The 8,774-nt window shown below is 47.2% G+C and overlaps 1 protein-coding gene across 2 annotated transcripts in view; it reads left to right on the forward strand.

The window, feature by feature from the left end:
• The first annotated feature begins 7,797 nt into the window (after nucleotides 1-7,797).
• The window catches only part of Ddx6 (DEAD-box helicase 6), a 42,187-nt gene continuing 41,210 nt past the window's right edge, over nucleotides 7,798-8,774 (forward strand). The window contains exon 1 of one of the 2 annotated variants that reach the window (XM_055612507.1): nucleotides 7,798-8,041. The gene's annotated coding sequence lies outside the window, so the exon portion shown is untranslated. Of the gene's footprint in view, nucleotides 8,042-8,690; nucleotides 8,773-8,774 lie in introns of those variants that run through there. The other variant, XM_055612506.1, reaches the window with a different exon arrangement.

An 8,774-nucleotide genomic window follows, 5' to 3' on the forward strand; every position in this document is an offset into this window, starting at 1 on the left:
GTGCAAGAGGAGGACGAACCCAGACACACTTCATTTTTACCAGAGCAGCTCAGGGGACTGTGTTGTACAGAACAAAATTCAGGAAACGACAAGAACAGGGTCGCCTGCCCCTGGATTAACAGCGGAGTCACTGTAGGCCCTGCTCCCTGTGGGTATGTTTTATGGAAGACGTCTAGACAGAATCTGCTCCCCATGGCAGTTGGGGAGGAATGAATAGGGCAGAAGCTGGGGTGTAGGCAGTGGGAGAGACAAGGTCTACTGAGGCATCTCTTCAGTCTAGGAAGTCAGACTATTTGCAAGTTAAAATAAAAAGATTAAGCCAGGGAATAACTAAGTGGTACAGCTTTAAATCCCAGTACCTGGGTGGCAGAGGCAGGTGGAGCTCTGTGAGTTTGAGGTCAGTCTGGTCTAAATGGCAAGTTCCAGGCCGGGCAACATAGTAAGACCCTGTCTCAAAAATAAAATAAAAATAAACAAGCAAATAAATGAAAAAATGAATAAATCAGAGAAGCTAAACAGTTTGCAAGTTAAGGTAGGCAGGGGTAGAGTCCTTGTAAACCAAACATTTTAGACACTTGGTTGTAATTTTTTGTTTGTTTTTTGAGACAGGGTTTTTCTGTGTAGCCCTGACTGTCCTGGAACTCACTCTGTAGACGAGGCTGGCCTCTAACTCAGAGATCCACCTGCCTCTGCCTCCCAAGTGCTGGGATTAAAAGCCTGTGCTACCACCACCTAGATGGGACATAATATTCTTAGTCTTTGCTTTCCTGTTGCTTATTCTCCCGGGGGAGACAAACGACAAGCAAGTCTGCAAATGAAGAAATAAATTAACTTGAGCTTTTGATGATGATTAGAGACACCAAATCTCATGAGACACAGCAGGGTGACGTCTGGAGTCTGCTTCTTGAAAGAATGAGATTTACTTGGAAGCCCACAGACCAAGGAGTGAGGAGGGGCTTTCTCTCCAGGGAAGGACAACAGGGCAAAGGTCCCAGGTGAGACAGCTTAGCTGTAAACCACCCAGGACCATCTGTGGGAGGGAGGCAAAAGGGTCATGAGGAAGCCTTCGTTAGAACACCACAGCAGTAAACAGGTCCGCAAGGGCAATTCTGTCGGGATGAATGTGAGGACAACTAGGTGAGAGGTACTGGGTGGACTCATGGCTTTTGGTTGTTGTTGTTGTTTTAATCTGCCTGTATGTCTGTGCACTGTGTGTATGCCTGGTGTCTGTGGAGGACTGAAGTTGTAGCTCCCCTCGAACTGGAATTTGGGGTGATTGTGGGTTTCCCTGCCATGTGGATGCTGGGAATTGTACCCAAGTCCTCTGCAAGAGCAGACAGTGCTCTGAACTTCTGAACCATCTCTCTACCCACCACCCAAAGTCCCCCCCCGAACTATTTTAGAGATGAAACCCAACAGATGTAATGCTCCAGGAGACTAATGGGAAGGAATGAGTAGTTGATTCCAAAGCCCCTTAAGTAGACATGCTCAGAACACCCAGCAAACGCCAGGGCATGTTCATGCTGTTGGACGCAAAAAGCCTAAGACATAGAGGGAGCCAGTCCTCGTGGAGGGCAAATACAGAGAGATTTACCCTGGATCCCATGTAATAGAAATTTGCTCACTGGTGCCACAAGGGTGAGAGTGATTAATTCCTGCTTGTGCCCTTGAAAAAAAGAGATATCAGAGAAAGAGGTCAGGCTAGATTCTACGGGAGGCTGGTGTAGATGTGAGGGAAGGAAACTGAGAAACAGAATTCTAACACCTTGTTTTTTCCTTTGGGCTGGGGGCATCCATGTGCTTGGAGGAGGTCACAGATCTCAAGGCTTAAAAGAATGGCGTGTTTTTCGTTTTTTTCCAAACCATTCACATGGCAAAATTTACGCCTTAAACATCTGGCTGGATGACCTGATCTTAGCCATAGGGCACTTTATGCCCATGTGAAGGCATACATATATGGCTCCCAGGTCTTCATTTCCCCCAGATGCTTCATATTGCTTTATTATTCACACAATAGCATTTGATTTCCTTTTATGTGTGTTTGTGTATGTATGTGTGCCATGGGATGCATGTTGGGGTCAGAGGACAACTTTTAAGAGTCAGTTCTCTCCTTTTATATGTGGATCCTGGGATCGAACTCAGGTCGTCAGGTCATCAGGCTTGGTGGCAAAGTGTCTTCACTTACAGAGCCCCTCTTGCTAGCATCATTCAGTGACATTTACCAGCGTTTATTGTATGCAGGGCAGAGGCCACACAATTTTTGGATGAGATGGCTCAGTGGTTAAGAGCATGTAAGAGCACCTCACCTCAGATGTTTTGTAACCGTCTAAAGATTTCTGACACCTCTAGTCTCTGGGGGCACATGCACACACACACACACACACACACATTATTAGAAATACAGTAAGACTTGTTTAAGTGACTGATGAGTGAATGACAAAAGCATGCATGCTTGAACGAGTAAGTAAATAATTCAGCTTGTTGATTCTAGAAACAAGATTTAACTTAAAAAAATTGAGAATTTAGGTGGGCATGGTAGTGCATGCCTTTAATTCCAGCACTCTGGGAGACAGAGGCAGTTGGATCTCTGTGAATTTGAGGCCAGCTTTGTTTACAAAGTGAGTCCAGGATAGCCAAGGCTACACTGAGAAATCCTGTCTTGAAAAACTGAGAGAGAGAGAGAGAGAGAGAGAGAGAGAGAGAAAGAGAGAGAATTGCATTGCAAAAGGTAGCTTCACCTTTAACATCAAAACAGCTCTGGAGCCACCTAGATGGCCCACAGTCAAAGTGGCCATTGCCTGTTGCAGCAAGCGATGAGTCCGGCCCTGGCTAAGCATGTCAGGTGCTTTTCTCATTTACTTTTCTTGCACACCACCCCCAGAAGCATGTGTGTCCCCTTCACTGCACAGAGGAGCAGACAGGCTTTGGGAAGTCTTACTACTCCATAACGATTCTTCCTGCTCTTCCAGAAGACACTGTTCTGACAAAAGATTGCTTCATCATTCACACCTGTGTTTTGGTTACTGCCAGAGGTAGCAGTGTAACCACTGAAGCGCCTACTTTTGGCGCTGGAACACAGCACCAAAATGTGTTTTCAAGTAGAGAAATGACTGCAGCACCTAGCCAGAGTCCACCTTCATCATTTCCCTTCTTCCTGCAGAGTAATCAGTCAATGACTGTTGAGAATCTCTCTATGAACCAACTGACAAATAAGAACCTGTGCAGCCCATGGTGGTACCTGCCTGTGATCCCAGCACTAGCAAGGCCCAGGAAAGACACCATGAACTTGAACCCAGCCTGGGCTACAGAATAAGACCCTGTCTCAGAACAAAACATAAAGGGATGGTCTGCTATGTGAAATAAAGAATTGCAAGACACAATGTCTAGATTTAAAACACAAGCTTTGAATGTAGAATAAGAAACACAGGCAATCTTGAAAAGGCAAATACACTAGTGCATGACCAGGTCCAACATTGCCTAGTACGGTCAAAAGGCTTGGGAGAGACAGGCTGTTTGGAGCCATCTGAGAGAAGGGAAAGCAACATTTGTTGAACTTTAAGAAAATAACAAACTGAGTATGGCGGCACATGCATTTAATTCAGCACTCAGGAGAAAGAGGCGGGTAGATCTCTGAGTTCAAGGCCAGCCTGGTCTATATAGCAAGTGTCAGGCTAGCCAGAGCTGATACTGAAACTCTGTCCCCAAAATATAAAAGAAGACATATTTATTGTGTGTTAGACTCTTCAAGTGAGTTATTTTAATCTATTAATAAATTTCTGATTAATCTATTAATCATTTTCTCATTTTCTGAGCTTCTCCTGCATGTATACAAAGCCCCTTACTATTTGTCGTTGGCAAAAGAAAGATGAGCATTATTTTGTCCCTGTCCTCACGGTTAGAATTACACATGTTTATGGACAGCCGTGGCACAAGGCTATCAACACAGTAGGCCATATAAGTTATTGTCCAGTCCACACTGGGAACTGTAGAAAATAAACAGCTGCACTATTGACGGTTGCCCTGGAAAAATCCAGGCTGCTCAGAGCCAACCTGCAAGGAGCATCCTAGCAACAAAAGAGCTCCGTGTAGGAGTGCAGAAGAGCACGTGAAACGGATCAGCAATGCTCAGCGGGAGAAGTGGATTTGAGTTGGGCTGGGCACAAGCAGTAAGTGCGACACTGGAAATGAACGGAATGCTGAATGAGGGAGAGGGCCACGTCTTTAAATACGATGATGTATGCACGCATTCAAGCCAGACAGCAGGGCGGTGCACATCTGTGATCCTAGCACTTAGGAGACTAGAGCAGGAAGACCAGCGCAGTGGGGACCACTGTCAGGGCTACTTAACAAGACTTTACCTCAAAATAGAAAAAGAAAAAAAAGGGAGCCTGGAGAGATGACTCCACAGTTAAGAACACTGGCTGCTCTTGCACAGGAAAATAGTGCACAGACATGAGTGCAGGCAAAACATATACAAATAAAATAAATAAAGCTAGTAAATAAATAATTTCTAAATCATAAGTATAGTCTTAACAGTGACTCAGAGCAGTAGGTCCAGCTCCACTTTTGTAGCCTCTGGTTTTGAAGAGAGATGGGGACTTCATTTTATTCTCTCAGTAATAGAGAATCATTTTAAGGCCTCTCAGGCTGGCTGATGATCTGACTGGAAAATTCCTGTGCCTTCATGCGCACAATGGGCTAGGGAGGGAGAGGCAGAGGAAGTCTAGAAAGCTCCTGGAGTAGTCCAAACCAGAGAGAGGGAGACAGAGAGCGAGAACAAAACAAAAACCTTCCAGCTTGGGACAGTGGCAGCAATAATGGGTGTGAGTGTGGAAGTGATAATATAGAGGGAGAAGTTGCAGGCTTTTCCCACCTGGCAGAGCTGGTCCCAGGAGACCATTAGCTGGACATGAAAGAGGGAGGGGAGATTGCTTCAGTTTGTGGATTAGAACAGATAAAAACCCGTAGGATCAAAGGGGATCGATTCAGGGTTAGCTACAGGCCAACCTCGGCTACAGAAGACCCTGATTCACACAAACAGAACAATGGAGAAAATGTTGAGCATAAGTAAAAGTTGAGGGGAAGATCTAACAAAGGGAGATTCTAAGAACCGGAAGGTATGACAGAATTATTTCAGGAGAGGCTGGGCATGGTGAAGCAGGTCTTTGATCTCAGCCTCAGGAAGGCAGAGTCAAGTTCTAGGACAGCTAGAGCTACAGAGTAAGACCCTGTCTCTAAATAAACAAATAGACTGGGGCCAGCAAAATGGTTCAGTGAGTAAAGGCACTTTGCTGTCAGTGGATGCAAGCCCAGCAACTAGAATTTATCTCCGGAACCCAAGTGAAGGCAAACGGAGTGGACTCAGTCCAGAGTTGTCCTCTATCCTCCACACCCACACTGTGAACAGCTACACCCTGCAGCTACACCCTGCATACATGCAAAATAGTATTATTTATTTATTTATTTATTTATTTATTTATTTATTTATTTATTTATTTATTTATTTGAGTCAGGGTCCCTCTGTCTAGCTTGATTTTCCTAAAACTTGCTATGAAGACCAGGCTGGCCTCAAACTCAACAGAGATCCACCTGCCTCTGCCTCCCGAGTGCTGGGATTAAAGGTGTGCACTTTCAGGTCTCATTTTTAAAATGAGTTCTACTTTCAAGAGCTGGGCATGCTTCATGACTGTTCAGGTCCTTTGCTATGCACTTAGAGAAGAGTGTTCAGAAACAGCATCTTGTTGTGGGTTGGGGCACAGTAGGGACTTCGTACTCATGCCAGCATTCCAGCAGATCAACAGGGTCCAACGTTATTTTTCAGCAACTGCCCCAGAACTAACTTGGAAAGTCCCCAAGGGGACCCAGGCATCTGGCATGAAGACTGTGTCAATTTTTTCTTGATCTGACTAGACCAAAGTGCATGTATGCCTAAACAACTAGTTTCCAGATTTCACTGTTTTCTCAGCCACACATTATTCTCAAATTAATAAATAAGCAAAAGCTAGTAGTGCACAGTAATCTTAGGAAAACAGAAGGGCAAAATGATTAGCAAGACCTCTGGGTGATGACCAGGCCATGCCATGTGAGACCTGATGAGGCCCAAAGACAGCTGGCAAGCTAAGCTGGCTAAGGATGGTGAGAGAGAATAAAACCCTGAAAACTACATCCATTCTCCTTTGTCTATTGCTAAAGGACTTTTCAGTTTGTTTACTCTAGAAGTGCTTTCTACATCATTTTCCTGAAAAGTATACATTTTATAAATGTGAAGATACTTTGTGCATTAGCAAATACCTCACTTTTATTGTTACATTTGTGTGTATATGGGTGTCTTGCCTGCAGTATGGTAAGGTATGTATGTGCCTGGTCCAGAAGACCTTCAGACCTACCAGAACTGGAGTGAACTGTCATATGGGTGCTGGGAATTGAACCCAGGTCCTCTTCAAGGGTAGCTTCTGACTTCTGAGCCATCTTTCAAGACCCTCATTCGTGTTTTCTAAAATCACATTTAATTTTTCATGTGGACAGACGTGAGGTTAAGGACAACTGGTAGGATTAAGTTCTGGTCCTGAAGGTCAGACTGAGATTGTCAGGCTTAGTGGCAAACATTTTACCCACTGGGAAACCTCCACTTTTTAAAGAAATAATTTTTAAGATGTCCTTACTTATGAGTGCTCTACCTCCATGTATGATATCCAATCCTGTTCGAGATGGTTGTGAGCCATGGTGTAGGTGCTGGGACTTGAACTTAGGACCACTGGAAGAGCAGCCAGTGTTCTTAACCACTGAGCATCTGTCCAACCCCCCCCCCTTAAAAAAATATAGGGTTTCACCCTGTATCTCTGGCTGGCTTCAAATTCACAGAGATCTGCCTGTCTCTGCCTCCCAAGTGCTGGAATTAAGGGTGTGTCACAGAAGCCTGGTCCCAAAAAAGTATTTTTAAAGAAAGTAATGGATTATAAATCACCTCAAAAATAAGAATCTGGGCTAGAAGTTTAGCTTAATGCGAATCTGTTTGAACTAGGGAGAAAAAAAAAGTATTATGATCCAATTGGATGGATCTCTCAACCATTAAAACTGAACCAGGACAGCCAGGGATACACAAATAAACTGTCTCAAAAACAAACAGGCAAACAAAACCCCAGGAAAAACAAAAAACAAAAAACAAAAAAACAGGACAAACAAGGCCTCATACCTTCTTTGAGATCACTTAGCGGCTCTCCAGGGTGAGCAAGCACTAGGTACAGGCCTATTCCCTTCCATGAGTAGCTGTTTTAAAATCTGGGTGGGAGATGACATGCTTTAAACTCAGAAATGCAAAAGCTAAAATAATGAATATAAACAATTAAGAGCGCTGGGTGAGTTACAGGTTAGCTAGAGCTACAAGGCAAAAACCTGTCTCAGGACAACAAAGGGGAGTCTTTGCTCTATGGAACTGAATCAGAATCACCAAGTGACTAAACACTGCTATTTATTCAGAGCTTGCTATGGTAATGGGGTCAGCAAGCATCTGCTGGCACTTGTCAAAGACCTGGGCCCTCAAGGAAAAAATAATTAGGAAAGTGTTACAATCGAAGGGAAAAAAAAAAATTGGGGGGGGGGAGGGAAAGAAGGCTTCAGCCTTATTCTGATTGGATGTTGCTGTCTGGAAAGCAGGAGGAGGGCTAGAAGCAGGCAGTCATTGGTTTAGAGAGCATATTTGGCTTTCTCTGATTGGTCTCAAGTTGGAAGCAGCGGCAAAAAATATGGACGCTGCCAGTCTGTGACTAAGTGTTGACCGTCCAGAGGCCATTAACGTCGGTGTTCTAGGATGGAGTCCTACTTTCACATATGGTTTGACCATTGTCAGCATTTCCAGCCCCGCAGCTGCGTGAGACCAAGCTTTTACTTTCCCTTTGGCCCAGCTCGATTTTGATCTCCAAATGTTTCCCTTGGAACAAGAGGGCTTTTTCTGTTAAGGACATTAGGATCTGAACACCATAGAAACAAATGCACAGATCTTCGGTGAAAGGGCAGGCAAAGCTCCCGGCTTCCCACTTTCACAGTGAGTCCTCGCTCGCAGAGGCGGTCTGCCCTTCTTTCTAGAAAGTGACACAGCGGGCAGGAGGTCACCTCGCCTGCACTCTGGGCGTGGGGGGGGGGGGGAGGTTTGCCCACGACCGAGGGCGCGCTCCCGGCTCCCGCTTTTCCCCGGACAGCCGGCGGCCTGTCCCCGCAGCCTCCCCGATCGCGCCGGCCCCACTTGCGCGCGTCCCGCCCCGCAGCAGCCGCCCGGCCATCCCGGCTCAGCTTCCCGACCGGAGCCCGCCTCGGGCTGCCCTCCGAGGGCGTCCCCGGGTCAGGAGCCGGCAGACGTCCCGTCGGGCCCCGACCCGCCAGCCCCGCTTCGGAGGGACGGAGAGGCGAGGGCGAGGCTGTCCCCGGCCACCACTCGCTCCCCAGCCGCCCTGTGTCCTCGGCTCTGCAGGCAAGCCCTCCCGTCCGTCCGTCCGTCCCGAGAGCAGCCCCGCGTTCCCCGAGCCCGGCCCCGTCGGAGAAGGGTCCGTCCCGACCCTCGGCCGCCCGCGCGCAGGCAGCCGTGAGGCCGCGGCGGCCGCTGCGGCCGGGCTCTCGCCATCTTGTGTGGAGGAGGAGGAGCCGCGGCCGCCGCCATGCGGAGAGGCTGGGGAGGAGGGAGGGAGGCGACGACGGCGGGCGCGGGAGGGGACGGAGGAGCAGAGCCCGCTCAGCCCGGCGGCGACTTCGGGGGCGCCGACACCGCGGGCCGCGGCCGAGGT

The sequence above is a fragment of the Psammomys obesus genome, unplaced genomic scaffold (genome assembly GCF_907164565.1).
Source record: "Psammomys obesus unplaced genomic scaffold, mPsaObe1.curated_primary_1811, whole genome shotgun sequence".
Lineage (NCBI taxonomy): Eukaryota > Metazoa > Chordata > Mammalia > Rodentia > Muridae > Psammomys > Psammomys obesus.